Here is an 18,651-nt window from a genome sequence, read left to right on the forward strand (position 1 = left end):
ACAGAGAAGTCGTTCCCATCACCAAGCATCTCCTGTGTTTATGGGCCAATTATGTTCTCAGCAGTAAGTGGCCTTGATGCCTCATTACTTCCATCATGTTCCAGGGCAAGATTATGATTTTTTTTCCTTTTCTTCTTTCTCCAGATTCACTAGTGATAACAGCAGGGAAGGTCTGGTTCACAACTCTTAGATGTTTTCTTTTCTGTCCCTCCTAATAAAGAGCCTAAGAGGTTAGATCACTGTGAAAGAAAAGATTTCTGAGGGAGTGATAAATTGCCACATGCTGCTTGTTCCCATCATCCTCGTCCATTAAATTCTCTACTACTGGAAATATTTTTCGGAGTCTGAGAAGGAAGTTCTCATGACCAAGGTACTCCAAGGATAGCCTACATTATGTTCCTCTTAAATGCCTGGTACTTCTTGTCCTTAACTCTCTTACACATATTAATACTTGAAGATAAAAACCTATTTACATACTGGGATGGGCTTCAAGGTAAGAAGTAGAAGCATTTTTTGAAGAATGTGTATCAATTTGGTTTTTGAAAACAAATAATAAACTTTCTGGCTTTTTCCAGGAAATCAAATCTTACTCTAATCTGACTTAATTTCCAAACAAACTACTGTTAGCCAGTAACTAAAAATTATTGTCACTCTTTTTAAAGGCAAACATTATCTTGGCATATTGCTATAGTATTTTAGGTAAATTTTAATGATATATTTTTATGCAGTGTGAAATAAAGATATTAGTAAAGAAGTACTCTAAACATAAAAGTTGAAATAATCTTCCAAATTAAAAGAAAAATGTTAAAAATGGCATAATTTTAAAGCTGTCAGGTTAACTGTAAGGTTCACATGGCAGAGTTATTTTAGCTGGTAATAGAAATAATACTAATGGTCTTCATATCCCATGAATCAAACTGTTGAAATACATCAGAGGTTTTAAATAAGATTTTTGTTACTAATGAACTATTATTACAATATTCACTATTCTTATATTTTAAGTACTTTTATATCCTATCACAACATCATCAAATTTTTCATTGGCTCTCTGTGGAACCGGGGCAAACGCTGAAAACAACCAGAAAGTTGATAACTTTGGAGCCAAAGTGGCATACGATAAAACACAGTGAAGAGGGCTAACCAGTCACCTCAAATTGTGAGCTCTAGACTTAAATTAAATGAGAGCACTCTATAAAACGTTAGAGACAGTACTGAGAAAATAAAAAGCAGCATGAAAGAAAAAGATGCTATTAAGGTCTTGAATTATAATGCTCCTCAAGAACCCATCCCTCCTATGAAGTGCAACTCCCTGTGTGGGCTACACTTGGGTAGAGCATTTTCCCATTAGGCTTTGGTGGTAACGACAGTGAAAGAGAATTAAGGGTCCTTTTGATTCTGGCAACCTGTTTCAGTCATTTTTAACATTCACCTAATATAGAACTATAGTCTCCATCTGCTACAGTCTAGACCACTAAACAAGTGCCAGTTTGGATTGTAATGTGCAACGTGCCCTGATCATTCATACTTATCTCGCCAATGTCAGCTTCTTTTTGTTTCACCTGTCTCTTCCCCAAATCCTTTCTCCAGAATTTTCTGGTGAAAAAGTGATATCTCTTTTGCTAAGAAGAAAGAATATCTCCCTCTGTCTCTTTTTAATTATAGAAATGTGGGCCTCTTTCCCACTATCCAAGACCATCAGGAAGTTAAATTAAATTTTATGTGCTGACCTAAATCTATCATCCATCCTCTTATTTAGGATGATAGTCAACATTTTAATAAATTCATCTGAGTTAAAATTTCTTCTGAGTCAGCTACTTAGTGTGTAGAGAGCCATTTCATGCCAAGTTCCATCTGTTGGACTGGCTTGGGTACTTCCCAAATTTGTGACAATATTTTGGCACCGTTTCCTTGGCTTATTCTTTAAATGGTTGATTCCTCAGAGCTCAGATCAAATCAAAGTCTTAGGTAAGATAAATCTTTCTAACATTTTTGGCCCAAAATGTAGTATTCCCTCACCTCTTCTGGAATCAATCCAGTATTCTTGAGATTTCTCTAATAATCTACCTCAGGGACTACGCCTGGCAGTGCATTGCATCTCATACCTTGGCAAGGAAAATGGCAGGCTGGTACTCCTGTTTATAATCTTATGGGGTGCTCTTCCACATATAAGAGGTATTAATGTTTATGGGATGGTGAGACCTACCATAGAGAAGTTAGGAGCAAAATGCTTTTTGTTCGGTTCCTTTAAAAAAAAAAATCATAAGTTTCAGAGAGCCTTGAAAAACCAAAAAGCTGTCTTTCACCTTTTTCCCTATCTCACTAATTGAATTCTGACAAAACTCAAATCCTAGCAATGCACAGGGGAAATAACTTCAGCAAAATGTATATTTTAAACAATAAAACCATTTTTTTAAATGACAAATATTCTGAGGAAACATTAGAATCCAGAGGAAAATGACATCAGATTTGTCATAGCCTTTTTTTTTTTACATTATGCTTTAATTTTGGCTATACACAGACTCATAAAGTATGTCCGAGAAGGAGTCCTTTTTTTTCCCTACGTACTGAACTGACACTTAAACCAACAGTTTAATGCTCCTCAGCATTCAGATAGAAAGGACTTATAAATTTTACTTTTTTAAAATGTGCCTTCATATTTTTTTGTTTTAATTTACTGCTTAGAATGGTTTTAATATGTATTGACTCTCTACAGAGATCTTTGCTGACCCAGCTCTTTAAGATGATGCAGTACTGAAGAAAGCCAGTGAGTCCTTCTTTGTGAGCTCTGACATATTAATTAGCAAAATGGACTAAAAAGCTTTCCTATTTCTATTTAAATTTCTTATAGTCTCAGACACCTGTCCATGTAACTGTAAAACAGGCAAGCCTGTAAAAGTAATGGTTGGCAGTAAGTCTAGACCTTTTCTGAGATGAGTTTATCAATTAATGAGCAAGTATTCATTAACAATCTAGGGGGACATCTCTGCAGCTGAGGTGCCTTGCAGCCTCTAAATATGGTTGGTATCTCAACACATTTTGCTAATGAAGAAGCTGAAGCTCAAGGCATAAGTCTTTGTTCTCCCAGTTGGTAACTCTTAGGGTTAGGGTAGAAACCCAGATGCGGTGTGGCAGAGCTCATGAATTTGGACACTTTATATTCCACCAGCATGTGCCTAACACCTCACAATCTCAGGAACTGAGAAGAATATAGGAGTAAGACACAGTCTAGTTGGAAGGCATGACACACATATCAAGATATTCTATACATCATTACTTACCTTTTATAACCTCAGCTAGCTAAACCAGGAGCACAGTAGGAGTAATTGCTCTATGGTAATTCAGTGAGCAGGAGAAGAACATCAAATCTGATCATTTGTGCCTTTGTTTCTCTGCATGCATGTGCACGTGAATGTGTGGGCCAAGGGATGTATGAGAAAAAATATGCATGTTATGTACACATATTATGCATAAGTTATAGGAAATGTGCATGTGATACGTGTCTTACAGCAAAGGCTGAGAGCTTAATATGCAAGTTGCTAACTTGACAGAACATACATTCTGCTTTAAATGCATTGTGTGTAGGGACTTCCCTGGCAGTCCAGTGGTTAAGACTCTGTGCTCCTAATGCCGGGTGCACAGGTTTGATCCCTGGTCGGGGAACAAGATCCTGCATGCTACACAGCGCAGCCAAATAAATAAATAAATAGATGCATTGTGTGTAAACTTCAAATCTAGAATGTTCGAATGTAGCTAAAGAAATTGCTGAATCTTTGCAAAAGAGAAGATAAAACATAAGGTGATTGGATAGTCACTTTAAGAGTAATGGGTTATTAAATGACATTTCATAAATTTTTTTGAGTCTTAGTGTTCCATACTTTTATAGAATATCTAAGTTAAAATATGCATTTAAATTTTGGAGCACCAACCATGATCACTTTTCATATCTGAGTCTTCTAATTGAATTACTGTTTTTTATGACTTTTCATTGTTATTGTTGATGAGGAGCTAAAATCATAGAGTAAGTGGGTAGTGGAATTGAACTCTGTTTCTTTCCTCATCAGTTGGTTAAGGTAATACTGCACGGTTATCTATTTGGACAAACATTTTTATTGTGTATTTTCTAAGCTTCTGTCATGTGTTATGTTGGATAACTATAGCTTTAGACACACAAAAAGTATACATTTCCCACATGCTTCAGCCTTGGTTTACATTTCCATGAGATTCAGGATGTTTTCATTAGAAAAAAATTAATGATACATCTAGGATTCTTTCTATAGAAACTTGATTATGAAGCAACCTTAGTGTCTCCTATATCACAAAATGTTATTGATTACTCTATCCTCTAAATTTCAAAGAATCAAATCAATCAAATCAAATTAGAAAGAAATATATTGTGAGATAAGGTTATTTACTATTCAAATATGGTGTAGGTGTGTGCATTTCTAAATTTCATGAGTAAATAGATACTACATTTTTTTATAAATCAACTTTCAAAATTATTTCTGTTCCACTCATGTTTATTAAATACCCACTCTGTAACAGGTATTAAGTTTTAAGCGCTGGAGATACAAAGCGACATGTGTCAGAAAGGAAGTGCTTCCATAGCAGCACCTGAAAGATAAATAGAAGTTTGAGGAATAGAAAAGGTCACTGAGCTAACACTTTCCAGGCACATGGAAAGTTGTGAAAACATGAAACTTCATGGTGTGTTCCAGAAACTGTAAGCAGTTCGACATGGCAGGAGTGCAAAGGGGAGAGTGACATGCTAGGAGGTTAAAGAAGAAGGCAGAGATTAGATCATGGGGAAGGCCTACCAAATGAAAGAATGTGAATTTTATCCTACAGGCTCAGAGAATCTAAACAGATTAAAGGAGGGGAGTGGTCAGTTTTATAGTCTAGTGATATCACTCTGGTTGTTGTGGGGACTTGAAAGGATTTTTTTTTTTAAAGGCAAGAATAGTTAAAAGAGCACTGCAGTAGTCCAGATAAGAGATGATGTGGGCATAAATGTAAGTGATTAAATTAAGGAAAGAAAAGTAAGAAATATTTAGAGAATAAAGCCTTGAATTTTGTTGTTTGTTTTTTAATCAAACTTAGTGGGTAAGTGAGAAAGAAGATCCAATTTGATTATCAGTGTATCAGTCAACTCTTGCTATAACCATGCTACGTAATAAAACCAACAGTTAACATTTATTTCTTGATCACGTATCTTCAGGTGGGCTGGGACTTGCCGATCTCAGAAGTGTTTGGCCAGGCTTGGCTCTAACCTGTAGTTCAGGTCCAGGTTTTCTGCCTGTGTCTCTTATCCTCCTTGGGCCAATGGTTTCCTGAGGCAAGTACGTTTGATAACAACAGCGATAAGATGAAAATAGAGTAGACAGAGAGGGAACCCATAAGCTATGTGGCAGTGTTCATGTATTAATGATGTGAGAGTGAAAGTGATAGAAGGAATAATAAGAGGAGGAGAAGGAAGTGTGACAGGATAGCTTGAGCTCTGAAAGAGTCAGGATTTTTATATAAGGGTAGAGAAACAATGTACCTAAACATGGAAATGGGAAATAAGGAGATAGCTGAGCCCCCTCCTAACCTTGACTTGAATGATATGGGTGAGAAAGAACAGCTTCAAATGAGAGGGCTGCAGGAGAAGCAGAATTCTTGGTGGAGAGCTAGATTTCAATGAAGGCTAAAAGGAAGGGGAATTTTCAGAGAAGAGGTTGGAAGTGAACAGCATTTTGTCAACCATGGGAGGATAGTGGAGATTCGAGAAGGCAAGGTGGAGGAGTCTGGGCTGGAGGGCAGAGTGGGATGGTGAGTCACAGGGAGATGGACAGAGTGGTGTAAGGCTACAGCACAGGAAGGAGTAGATGACCAAAGGGCTCACATCTTGGGAAATGACTAAGGGTGTCAGGAGCAATGCACCTAGTTTGTTTAGATGGCTTTGCAGTTGCCAGGAGAATCAATTCTCACTCTCTGGTAAATAGAAAAAAGGCTTGGGCCAGTTATGACTCAGTGGTGGCCTGGATGAATTATTTTTTGTAAAGAGATCCTATCTCTGAAGGATGAGGAGATGAAGATTTTCCAGGAGGAAATGGTCCCAAGGTTACAAGTTTCGAGAAGATGCTTAAATTTTACTGGGTTTGGAAACCGAGAAATGGCCATGGGTAATTATTTCTGCTGGACAGGAAACAGGAGAGCAGGATCAAAATGAAGTGGCTTGAGGAGGAATCGGAGGTGGAAACAAGGATAGATGATCTTTCCAGAAGCTTGATATTAAGAGAAAAAAAGAGAGATGTATCTAGAGAAGAGAAGTTGTCTTTTGTTGGTGGTGGTGTTCTATTTCATGTTAACGAGAAACACTGGACCAAGTTTGTTGACTGAGAAGAAAGAGACATTTGTAAGAGAATGAAGAACGAGGAAAGAGGCAATTTTTAAAGGGATCGGATTAAGAGTATAGTTTTATAGCAGTTGGCTTTGAAGAGGATGAGCCAAGATTGAAGGGAAAGTGGCAGGGCTGCATGTAGTACAGATAAATTTGTAGGTAGAGGGGGGTAAGAAATGAAGTATGTTAATGGTCTCAATTTGCTTGATGATGTCAAAGTCTGTACATAATGGCATTGTAGGGTTGGTCAATAGGCTGGTCAAGAAAATAAGAAACACTATAGATAATAGGTAGCCCATGTTGGGATGTGTTTAAGTCATTGAAGCAAAATTCGATGGGAAACTACGAAACAATATATTTACACCTGCACGTGCACATATTCACTGCCTTCAAGGGTTGAGTTGCAAATGAGCTACAATTTTCCCCTGAACTAAAATGTTCTTATCTTTTGTGGTTATATTTTCAATTCTCTATTTATGGTGAAATTATAGAAAGTTAGGGCTAAGTGGATAGTTATATATGTCTAATACAATCAACTTATTTTAAAGAGTAGATTGATACCTAGACAGGGAAAATCATCCCCCACCAAAGGCCCAGCTGGTCAGACCTGTTGACTTCTACTTCAGCAACCTCTTGCTTTGTGAATTCAAACATCATTGCTACCAGTTTTGCCTGATTTAATAACCTAAACTATCATTAAAATGCTCAAATTTCCCCAAACCCAGTATGGATAACAGAAAGAATAATTTAGCACAGCTCTGGTGTTTTGTCTTTTCAGTTTCTCTCATTGAAACCCACCAGAACTGAACAAGCTTCTATATACAAAAAGTATGTACTTTGTTCAGAGTTTATTACAGACTTTGTCACAAAGTCTGTATCTGTTTATGGTTGCTATTCATTATAGTTTATATTTTTATTATGGTGTTCTATTCATTTTTCCCCTAAATATAAATGTACAGGACAAATTATTCTATTCTGAGCTCCAATAGACATTTGTTGATATGGTGTATCCGGTATATACTTTTCCCCTATGCCCTTATATATTGATATTGATATTACAAATTTCTCAGCAATGAAATTTTTTTATTATCCTGTCTCGTAATTCAAAATTCAGCAGCTTATCTTTGGAGATAAAATTTACTGTGCTTAATTGTGCACTGATTTAGAAAATGTATAGTTTCTAAAGGTTTAACTGTTTGAACAAATTAAAAATAATTTTATAAAGAGACGAGCCTATTTCTGTATATGTCACATTCTTCAAATGTGGCTGAACTCTCTCAAACTTCACCATCCATGGGGAATATGTGTCTTGTACATTTGGAAAACAGTGGTTTGGAACTGACAATTCTAATAGCGTTTCTAAATGCCAGAGTGAACATCTGCAGTGAAAAATATTATTAAATGACTACATGATGGTTGATAAATATTATTAAAGGACTACATGATGGTTGATAAATACAAAGTGAATGTTTGACATTAAAACTTTACGGTAGGCTGAGCTATCTGTACTCAGCTTTGGACTAGCTGTGCAACTGGAGAGGGACAACAGTAGGAGCCACAGAAAACAGCGAGTGACTTAAAAATTACACAGAAACACCATCATCAGTCAGAATATTATTGTATGGACTTGAATGTATCATGGGTAAAAACAAATCACATTCTCAAAACCAAAATAACCATAAATGTTAAGCTGTGAGCACCAATTCTGTCCTCTTTCCTTTATATTTAGCTTTAGGATCTCCTAAGTAAACTTCTTGCAATGAAACTATTTCAGTAATATTGTTGGACTCTATACCTACTAGCTTTTTTTTTTTTTTTTTTTTTTTTTTTATTTATTTTTGGCTGTGTTGGGTCTTCGTTGCTGCATGCGGGCTTTCTCTAGTTGCGGCGAGCGGGGGCTGCTCTTCGTTGTGGTGTCCAGGCTTCTCATTGCGGTGGCTTCTCTTTTTGCGGAGCACGGGCTCTAGATGCGCAGGCTCAGTAGTTGTGGCTCATAGGCTTAGTTGCTCTGCGGCATGTGGAATCTTCCTGGACTAGGGCTCGAACCCGTGTCCCCTGCATTGGCAGGTGGATTCTTAACCACTGCACCACCAGGGAAGCCCCCTACTAGCTCTAAATGATGGCAGCCCTTTATCAAGAGTAGATTTGGCAGGGGCTACAAAGCTTTTCAGTTCCTATGTAATTATTTTAGAAAGGTTTACATTGACACCTGGAATTTTAAATCACTCTTCTAAGGAAAGTATTTTATGTGTAAATGTGTTGTGGAGAGAAAAAACGGAGACACTGATTCCAGTGGCCCAGAGAGGTTATAGCTCCCTGCTTGTAGGACCTTTTATTTTAAACTTCTATGGATAATCTAGTTGCCAGTGTTAAGTGATTGGCTGTTTAGACATTCCAGCAGTGTTTTACTTCTGAACTTTTCTCACCGAAATATTAGCCGACATATGATGTTGGAAGGACAAGTTTAAAACCCAGCCTGAGACACCTGAAGATCAGGTTTTACATAATAGATGCCCAATCTGTGTTGAATAACGTAAAATATGTCAAAGCCTAAATTTTGTTTGTTTAATATCTGATAAAGGTATAACAATGCCAACTAATGGTGAAAAATATTTTAGAATATATTGGCTTTGATAATGTCGGTGTGACTTTCCACAAGTTGTGTGTGTGTACACACATGAGTTTCATAAATGAATACTGGGTTGAGGGGGAGGGAAGCATTAAAAGACTAGTATATTTCAAGAAGGGTTTTGCCTACTTAAAAAAATGCTCATTTGTTCCTGTATTCAGGCTCTATCGACAGGGATACATTTCAGTACCTTTAACAAGTCATCCCATATGCCCTCTATCACCTTGTCTTGACCTGCCCTTGCAGCCTGTCTCATGCCACTGTCACCCTCCACCCCACCCCATCCCTGCCTCATCACACTTGTTCCCAATTCACAGAGCTACTCACCTGTGCTGTCTGACCATATCTTATTCTTTCATGCCTCAGAGCCCCAGCGGAGCTCTTTGAAGGCCCACCTCCCTGAGAAACCCTCCCCAGCTTCCTCAGACCAAGGTCTCCTCTGGTATCTAGGCTTGTTTAACTTCAGGTGTCTCCAGGCTCTGGTTTTATACTTTTTAACTTCTCTCACCCTTTCCTGCCCTAGCTCACACTTCTGCTGTAGATCCAGTTAGCCCCCAAGGACCCACACAGGCTGCTTCTCAAACCTCCTTTGATCAAGAGTCATGACTCTCTTAGACCATTAATAATCCCAAGGCCTACCTTTTCCTCATATAGGCAGGAGAACTCTGTTATCTACTGAATGAAAGGGCAGGAACCAGTGTTAACTCGTTTAGTAAACCAGTATTTATTGAATGCTTACTGTGTGCCGGACACTGTGCCAGGTACCGCAAATACAAGGTTGTGTAGACTGTGGATTCTGCCCCTAAGGTACTCACAGTTCAGTAGCAACAGTAGGAATGCAAACACTGAAACTACCACGTGCTTATACATAAATGCAAATACATAGAAAAAGTAACAGTGGTTACCTTTACTTTGAGGAAGAAGTTGAGGTTGGGGGTCAAGGGGGACTTCTGCTTTATCTGTAGTATTTGAATTTTTACATTGAGACTATATTTATGTGCAGTTTGAGTAATGAAAAACTTTATGGGTTTAAAAAAGTAAAAACTTTTCAGACATACTAAAATTTCACATGCTGAATCTAATCATTGAAATGTTGTACACATGAGATGATTTAGCTTGGGGACTGGCACAGAATATGCACAGAAGAACCGCAGGAAAAGGGATAGTTTCTGGGAAGGAGATGAGAGGCTGAATCCCAGAGTCACGCTGGGAACCTATTTGGGGCCCAAAAGTATTTCTGGAGGAAGGGAATAGAGGGAGGCTTAACCATGAGATACCTCATTTATGGGTTGCTGGAAAATGTGCCAATGAAAAACATATTTGGGGAATGTTAAACTCCCCTGTCAATTTTTGGTATCCTAGAGGGCAGGAACTTAGTCTTTGAAATTTATTCAGTAAGGCACCCACTTCATGCTTTTTAGAGGTTCATGGTGCCCAACTGTGTCCAATAAAAGCAGAATTATAATGAGGGCTTGTGACACATATGTAAAAGTTAAAGAGAAAACTTAAAGCAACCTAGATTAATTCTTCTTGCTAAAATAAGCAAATGCAAATTCATTAACACTCTGTTGATAATTAGAAACCACACACACACACACACACACACACACACACACACACACACACACACACAAAACCACTTACAAATTCCACCCCATCAAAACAGAACAAAGCCGTTGAAAGTTTCCTTTTGAATAAAAACCCTTTTATTAACTAATCCTTTTTTTGTAAATGTGCATGCCCTTTCAACCAGGAAAACAACAACTGCAAAGAAAGGGAGAAAAAAGCAGATAGTTTTGTAAAGTATCATGATATTGCCATCAGGGAGTTGTCAGAGGTATTTAGAAATGTTGGTGTCAGACTGGTGATGGAGGCTTTTTCCCTTGTTATACTCAGAGAAAATGTTACTGTCGGTTGGTCTAGTGACCTAGCAGTTGATGAACTATTTTAAGTGATTTATATGGACAAACACTTCTTATTTTTCAAAAGTATGCATCTATATTAATGTGTATTAGTAAAGTACTATTTTTCTATTTATAATAGGGCTACATTTTTAAAAATAAAATATTAGTGGAAAAGGTATGAGATTTTAAATAATATTAGGAAATAACAATATAAAATGATTTGTGAACATGGCAAAATATCCCGAAGTCATATGACACAGTTTGCTGAGGTCTGGGAAACAGTGATGAATTCCGTAAGTTTTCATCAGCATGTCCATAGTTTCCATCATCGTGCTTTTTTGCAAAGCTCAGAAAATCTTGGTTTGAGAAAAGTACATCCACCCTGAGGCCTCGGACTATATAATACTCACTCTCTGGGCCCCATTTCCTGTCCATGGACCGATGCCTTCAATTCTGGTTGAACACTGGCTCCTTCAGCAAAGAAATGTCCAAATCTTCAACTGTTTCTTACTGTGAACTTCTCTCCATCAAGTTTAACTTGAGTTATATTTTGAAGTACATTCCTCTAACAGGCCATCTTCATCAGAGAAGGAAATGTAACAGATACAATGGTGCCCTTCTGTGTGAGCCTGGAAAAGCAGTCTCTTACAAATGCAGAGTCAGCCTTCACTTTTCACCTTTCTTTACCTACCCCATGAATCCAGTAGGAAATCAGATTTGTCCCCCAGGAACACAACCCAAAGCTTTCCTTCCTACCCTTGCCCATGCCACCATCACCTCATGCCTTCAGTAGCTTCCTAACTTCCATGCTCTCTGCTGTTCCATTCTCCTCACAAGAGCCAAAGGGATCTCTGGCAAACATGACACAAATCATGTCCTCAAATGCTTACAATCCTCCGATGGCTTCCCACCATTCATAGAAAATAATCCACATTTCTGACCACAACCCCCAAGGCCAGCCTCATCTCCCTGCTTGCCTTGCTGACTTTGTCCCCACCGCTCCTCCTCCTTCAGGACACTTGGCCCGGGTTGCCTGCTTCCTGTTTTCAGCAGGCCGACTTGTTCTTTTCTGGGGCCCTTTGCACATGCCTTCCCCCTGCTCAGAATGATCTCCCTCCCCTTCACGTGGCTGATTCCTTCTGATTCAATTCTTAGGTCAAGTGTTCTTTCTTCAGATATACCTTCCCTGACCACCCCATCTAAAAGAGAGGCAAAATAAGTCAGTTTCTGTCACTTAGTCTGTTCACTTCCCAATAGCACTTATCACAGTCTGTGGTTTGTGTGTGTGTACGTGTGTGCGTTTAACGTACTGTCTGTCTCCTCACCTACAGAACGTGAGCTGCACACAGGCAGAGACCTTGGGCCCCAGTGCAGGAGCAGTATCTGGCACAGAGTAGGCATCATTTGCTCAATATTTGCTAAGTCTTTTTCTTGTATGTCTTTTTGCATATTTTTACTTTCAAACTCCCCATGTCTTTATGTTTTATATGTGTGTCTTGTCTTAAATTTTTTTGTTTTTGTGTTCGGTCTGACAATCTGAATTGTAACTGGGAATTTGGCACATTTGCACGTATTGAGATTACTAGCATATTTAGATTTATGTTTATCATATTATTTTATACATGAGTCACTTCTTGTCCTCTTAGAATGAATTCCTGTTTCATTTGGGGTTTTTTATGTTTTCTTGGTTTTTTAAATTTTTGGCTGCGTGGGGTCTTCGTTGCTGCGCCCGGGTTTTCTCTGGTTGCGGCGAGCGGGGGCTACTCTTCATTGCGGTGCGTGGGCTTCTCATTTCGGTGGCTTCTCTTGTTGTGGAGCACGGGCTCTAGGCACAGGGACTTCAGTAGTTGTGGCACACAGGCTCAGTAGTTGTGGCTCCCAGGCTCTAGAGCACAGGCTCAGTAGTTGTGGCTCCCGGGCTCTAGAGCGCAGATTCAGTAGTTGTGGCGCATGAGCTTAGTTGCTGCACGGCACGTGAGATCTTCCCAGACCAGGGCTCGAATCCGGGTCCCCTGCATTGGCAGGCAGATTCTTAACTACTGCGCCACCAGGGAAGCCCTTCATTTTGTTTTTAAACCCACTTTTTTCTTATATTAATTTGAAAATTATACACTTCACTTTTATCATGCATACTTAATAAAATCGAAAATTAGTTCATACTTAATCCTTTTCCCAAACAATATAAGGAACTTAGAATACTTTTGCTCTCCTTACCCCCTCACAATTTCTATACTGTGTTCCATTTTTTCTTTCTTATTTTTTGATTCACTTATTATATACTAATTTTAATGTTTTCTGTATCTATTATTTTTTCAAGCTCACCCATGCATTTGCCAATTTCTTTTCTTACCGTTCTTTCTTATACCTCACATCTTCCTTCTGGGATCATTTTCCTTCTTTCTGAAGTATGCTCTTCAGACATTCCTTTAATGATAGTCTATTGATTATACTCTGTTGTTTATCAGGAAACATCTTGTTCTGACAACTAGTTTTATTGAGTATACAGTGTTATGCTGGCAGCACATTGAAGGTGTTTTTTTCTACTGTCTTCTGGCTTCTACTGTGAAAAGTCAGCCATTGGTTTAATTGGCCTCTCTGTACCAGTGATCAGTCTTTTCTCTGGACACTTTTAAATTCTCTTTGTCTTTGATGTTTACTTTCACTACCATCTAGGTCTTGCTGTAGGTTTCTTTATATTATCTTTCTTTGTATATAATGTGTCTCCTATCGCTCTATATTAATGTTTTCCATCACTTCTGGGAAATTATAAATTATAAATGTTAATGTGCCTCTTCCCCAGTGGAACTCTTATTAGATGTATGTTAGACCTCACTCTTCAGCCATGTCTCCTAGACACTCTTTCATACTTTTCTGTTGCCTTGATTCTGTATTTCATTCTGAGTAATTTCTCCAGGTCTATCTTCTAATTCCAATTTGGTATCTACATATCTTTCGTGTTTCTGCTGATTCTCATCCATGGTGACTTTTTCTTGGTGGATTTGGTAATTTCTCTTTAGGATGTCATACTTGGTTGGATTTAATGTGTGAGCATTTGGGGGAGCCTGATTTGCATGTGCTTTTCTCCACAGAAGATTTAGATTTGCTGCTTCTGGGGTATAAGCAGAGTACTACTAACCTGGAACCACTTTCATATAATTTCTTGGCTGACAGCTTAATTAATTGAGAGAAAAATAAACTTGATATAATACCTCCAAGAGGACAGTTGTCCTGTGGTTGAAAATTCTCAAAGAGACATGAAGATTGTTTTTTTGTGGGTTTTTTTGTTTTGTTTTGATTGTTATTTTTCCTTTCTAGAACCAGAGTAAAGAGAGATTTTCTTGAACTCGCTTTGCTGAGGAAAGTGTATTTGATCGTTGAGGTTTCTTAGCCTACCCTTCTACTAAGGTTGTAGGTCCTTTTGAGGGTTGCTTTGCTTCAGGGTTTTCCTTAATTTCCTATGAGCTAAGCAGTGCGTTTAAATGTATATTTGTTTTAATTTATCCAGGATCTATTTGTATTTTATTATCGGGATTTTGAGAATTAATACATAGCTGGAAGCAGAAGTCTCTAGTCTAATAATTGCTGAATGAATGAATGGATGAAAGAATGAATGATTATCCTTTGTAAATGGCTGAGTTCAAATAAACCATTGGGCTCAATGCAGATTAAAGTACATGTTCACCCAGACATGGTTTTATCTCACTGAGTCTGGATTACTTTTGACAAAATACTCTTTAGAAGTATATGGAAAGCCACATGACATAGGAACAAAGTTGGGAATGATGTCCATAATATGCTGAGAAAGTTTGAAATGGAAAATTCCCTTCATAAGAAACCACATAGTAAAAAGTTCTGGTTATATTTGTAGCTTCAGGCTATGATTTATTACACTTTCTAGAGATTATTATAATGATTCATTGTTACAGGAAGAAATAAAATAGAGTTTACAAAGGAGCTTTTATCAGATTATGATTTGCCTTGTCATGAAGTAGGGAAGAAGAGGCTTATCTGGCTATTTGATTGTCACTGCCTATGTGGGCCATGGATCAGATACTGATTAGAATTTTTTTCTGGACTCCTAGAACACCCTCCAGAGTGAATTCCTTGTCATGACCACACCCAAAGAGTAGTTTATGAGAAGGCTGTTTGATAGATCCTTTAGGTACTAAAACAAATCAAAACCAGTCCTGTTCATTCCAACAAAAGCTGTCCTTCCATACGTTCTCCCTTTTGCATCAAATGCTCTTTGGTTTTTCTCTTTCTGAAGTCCAGAAATTCTGATACTTTTTATAGAATTTTTGTGCAACTTCTCATTTATGCAAGACATGTTACCATAGAATAGGTGCTGAGATTGGGCAAAGGAACAACATGAGAATTTGGATGATGCCAGCTTATAGTCCTATAACTGAAGAGCTTATCTTTGCTGTTAGAGTCTACTAGGATTAAGGAAACACCATTAGTTCTCTGGAATGAAAATACTAGCTTGGTAAGCATTAGTAAAATAGATGATGTGCTTGTCGCCTGTTGTGGATGAAGAAATTAGTAGACTTTTATTTTTCTTCTTCTTTCTCTGTGCCATTTCATCCTTTGTTTCTATGAATTAGAATTTCTGGGTATGGCATCCAGGGCTGACACTGCACACACAATACCCTTGGCTCCAAGGAGGTCGTGAATTTGGATCATTTCCCAGATTATACATCTGCCCCTGTAGCTTGCATTTCAGAGCATATGGCTGTGGCAGAGGGGGCATATTAGAAATTGTCCCTGCATTGCTTCTGAAGTGTAAGAAAGAGGAAGCACCTTTTCATCTGGTCATGAAGTTGTTACTTGAGTGTTAAAACAGTATGGGTAAAACTGTTTTCTTGTGAATTCCCTTCAGTAAGTTAAAATGCATTCAGTGTGTTGCTGTCACAGAATTCATACAAAGTACTATATGGTAGAAACACACAACACAAAAAACCCTGAATTTTGTTAAGGAATTCACATGTCATTTGAAATGTGTACAGCAATGCCTACAAGAAGGAACAACTTGAAATGGTCCATTTATTGCTTTACATTGTATTCATTTCTCAAGTGCTAACAAATAATTTTTTGTAAAATATTTATGTCTACATGCAACTATTCATTGGAGTAGTATGTTTATTTCCAGGGATATCAGCCATCAGGGCTTCTTTTGAAATTGTGAAAATTTAAGATTCTGCAAACTAGGTATAGAATGCTACCAAAAGGCAATTTAGGGCTAATTTGGGGCCCAAGGTAACCGGTGAGCTGCTGTGAGGATAATGCTTTGTGGATCTGGAGGAAGAAATAACAAAAGTAAGAAAGTAAAGAGGTGAATGTTAGCGGAGATGTATCATTCTCTCTCCTCAGCTAATCAGTCACTTGTGTTCTGAATATATCCTCAGCTATTTCTTCCAAGGCCTTCTCCAATCAATGAATGGCTTTCTCTTCCATCTTCATAGTCTTCCGCATCTTTGGCTCCTTCCTTTCATCCAAGGAGGAATAATCTAGGTGAGAAAGAAATAGTGAGTGGAAATGGTGGGAGTATATGGAAGCAGGGAGTAACAGAAGGAAGGGGAGTCTAAGCAAAAGCAATGGATAGTAGTAAGTACAAATGGGAACTATGTCTTAGAAGTTTGTTTTCCTTGCTAAGGTGTCTCACATGATCACTTAAATAGCACACAGATTGACCATGTTAAAACAAAACCTGGACCATGTCATCTTTCTTCTTTGAAGCCTTCATTATGGATCAGCTAAATAACCAAACATAAAAAGAAAAGAGAACCTCCACCTGTACCTTACATTAGATAAGAAATTTATTCAGAACGATTCATAAATCTAAATGTAAAAGCTAAAACTTTAAAGCTTCTAGAAAAAAATAGGAGAAATTTTAGTGATAGTTGATTAAGCAGTACATCTTTTAGGACCAGCTAGACTACTGAGTTATTTTAAGTAAGCAGTAATGAGAGGTTGAAAACGATTGTTAAAGAGAAGAGGAGAATTGATAAATGTGTTATAAAAGATGTGGCAGATATAGGGTATATAGGACTTGACAATTGCCTATATTTGGGGACAAGAGATGGGGGGGGACTCAAAACTTACCTGAGACTTTTAGGCTGGAAGATCAGCAGGAAGGTGGTGCCTTTGACCAAATGAAAGGAACCAAGAAGAAAAGCCAAATTATGAGGAAGAGGCATTTGAAAATACTAGTCTGGAACTCAGGAGAGAGGTCAAGGTTAGCAATCCAGATTTAGAAGTCATCTGCATAGAGGAGATATTGAATCTTGGATTTGTCCACAAGACTGCACAGATTAAATTAAGTAATAATTCTTTAAAAGAGTTAGTAGCCGTTAATTCATTTGGTTAACTAAAAGCTTAAGATGAAGGCAAAGGCAGTTACTAGGGTTAATGATCAGTCTCATTTTTGCTATTATCATGTTCAGTAGCTTGAAACGACTAGGATTTTTCTCTGAAAATTAGCAGCTGTATAGAAATGCAAAATTTCTAGCAGTTACAAATTCCGTATCAAGTTAAATCAATTTATATATTTATATTCTTAAGGGATCTTAAACACACAAATGAGATTTTTGTTCAAGTTTTTAAATATTAGGTGGATATGAGTGCACAGAAGTCATTATGCAATGAAATTTGCACTGATTTTGCCCATATAGTCTTGGGTTTTCTTTTAAAATGCAATTTTTTGCTTGTTTATCATATTAGTTGTTTAATTACTTAAAATTAATTAAAAATACTGTTTTACACACATACATAAATATGAAGGTTTGCAAAGAGTGACTATTATATCTATAGTTAATTAGTAATTCATATTACCCACATATAAAATCGTATATTTTAATTTGCATAGTCTCTATGCTTGTGTTTGCTGGCATTAATGCTGAAATTTTCACAAAAATTGCTCTAAGCTTTACTGTCCTCAGAACAAGCAGGGAAAAAATATCAACACTGAAACTGGATGGAAGTAGCACCAATGACTTACTCCGAGATAAATTAATATTTCCTTTTTCTTAGACTTAGACAAAGAAAAGACTTCCAAGGATAAAAATAAAATGCCGATTTACACGGTGGCCTTTGAGGACTATTGGAGTGGTATATAGAATAGATGCACTTTCAAGAGTGAAAATCTGATGTTCAGTGTCTAAATGTTAGAAACAATCTGGAATATTTACTTTTAAAATTACGTGAAGGGCTCTGCAGCTTTTTCTTCATTGAATTTTGATGTGCTGATATAATGATGACAGTGTTTTTCTCCCTACAAGTGGGATAATTTCTTATATGTGTGGATTAGGATGGAGTCTCAGGTGCTTTTTGATATGCTACTTTCAGTATTGCTACTGACATATTGAGACTTCACAGAAAAGAGATTCAACGCAGTGTAGTTATGTAGATGTCACTTTTCATTTTTTTATTCTCAGAAATAAGAAAAACTCTCTTCTAGAAAACATTGATAACAAGGAAGATTTTTTATTTTTTAAATTAATATTCAGTGCTCTTTTTAAAACGTGATATTTATTGATTACAGTAGTTTCAAGTCACATGCTAGTATAGAAAATTGAGATATGCAAATCTTTGGATTTTTCAGAAGTGAATTTTATCAGATACATATTTATTAAATTAAACAGGCTATCAACTAGAGCCTAGAAATTCTCTGTTCATACAGATTTTTATCATCTTGGAACTTGGCCGGGACATAAAATGTAAATCTTGAGAGAAGCGCTTTT

The 18,651-nt window shown here is 37.4% G+C and overlaps 1 protein-coding gene across 12 annotated transcripts in view; it reads left to right on the top strand.

The window, feature by feature from the left end:
- Positions 1-18,651, top strand: part of PARD3B (par-3 family cell polarity regulator beta) — a 1,107,844-nt gene that overhangs the window by 686,472 nt on the left and 402,721 nt on the right. The gene's annotated exons all lie outside the window — the stretch shown is intronic.

The sequence above is a fragment of the Physeter macrocephalus genome, chromosome 2, assembly GCF_002837175.3.
Source record: "Physeter macrocephalus isolate SW-GA chromosome 2, ASM283717v5, whole genome shotgun sequence".
In the NCBI taxonomy this organism is placed as follows: Eukaryota; Metazoa; Chordata; class Mammalia; order Artiodactyla; family Physeteridae; genus Physeter; species Physeter macrocephalus.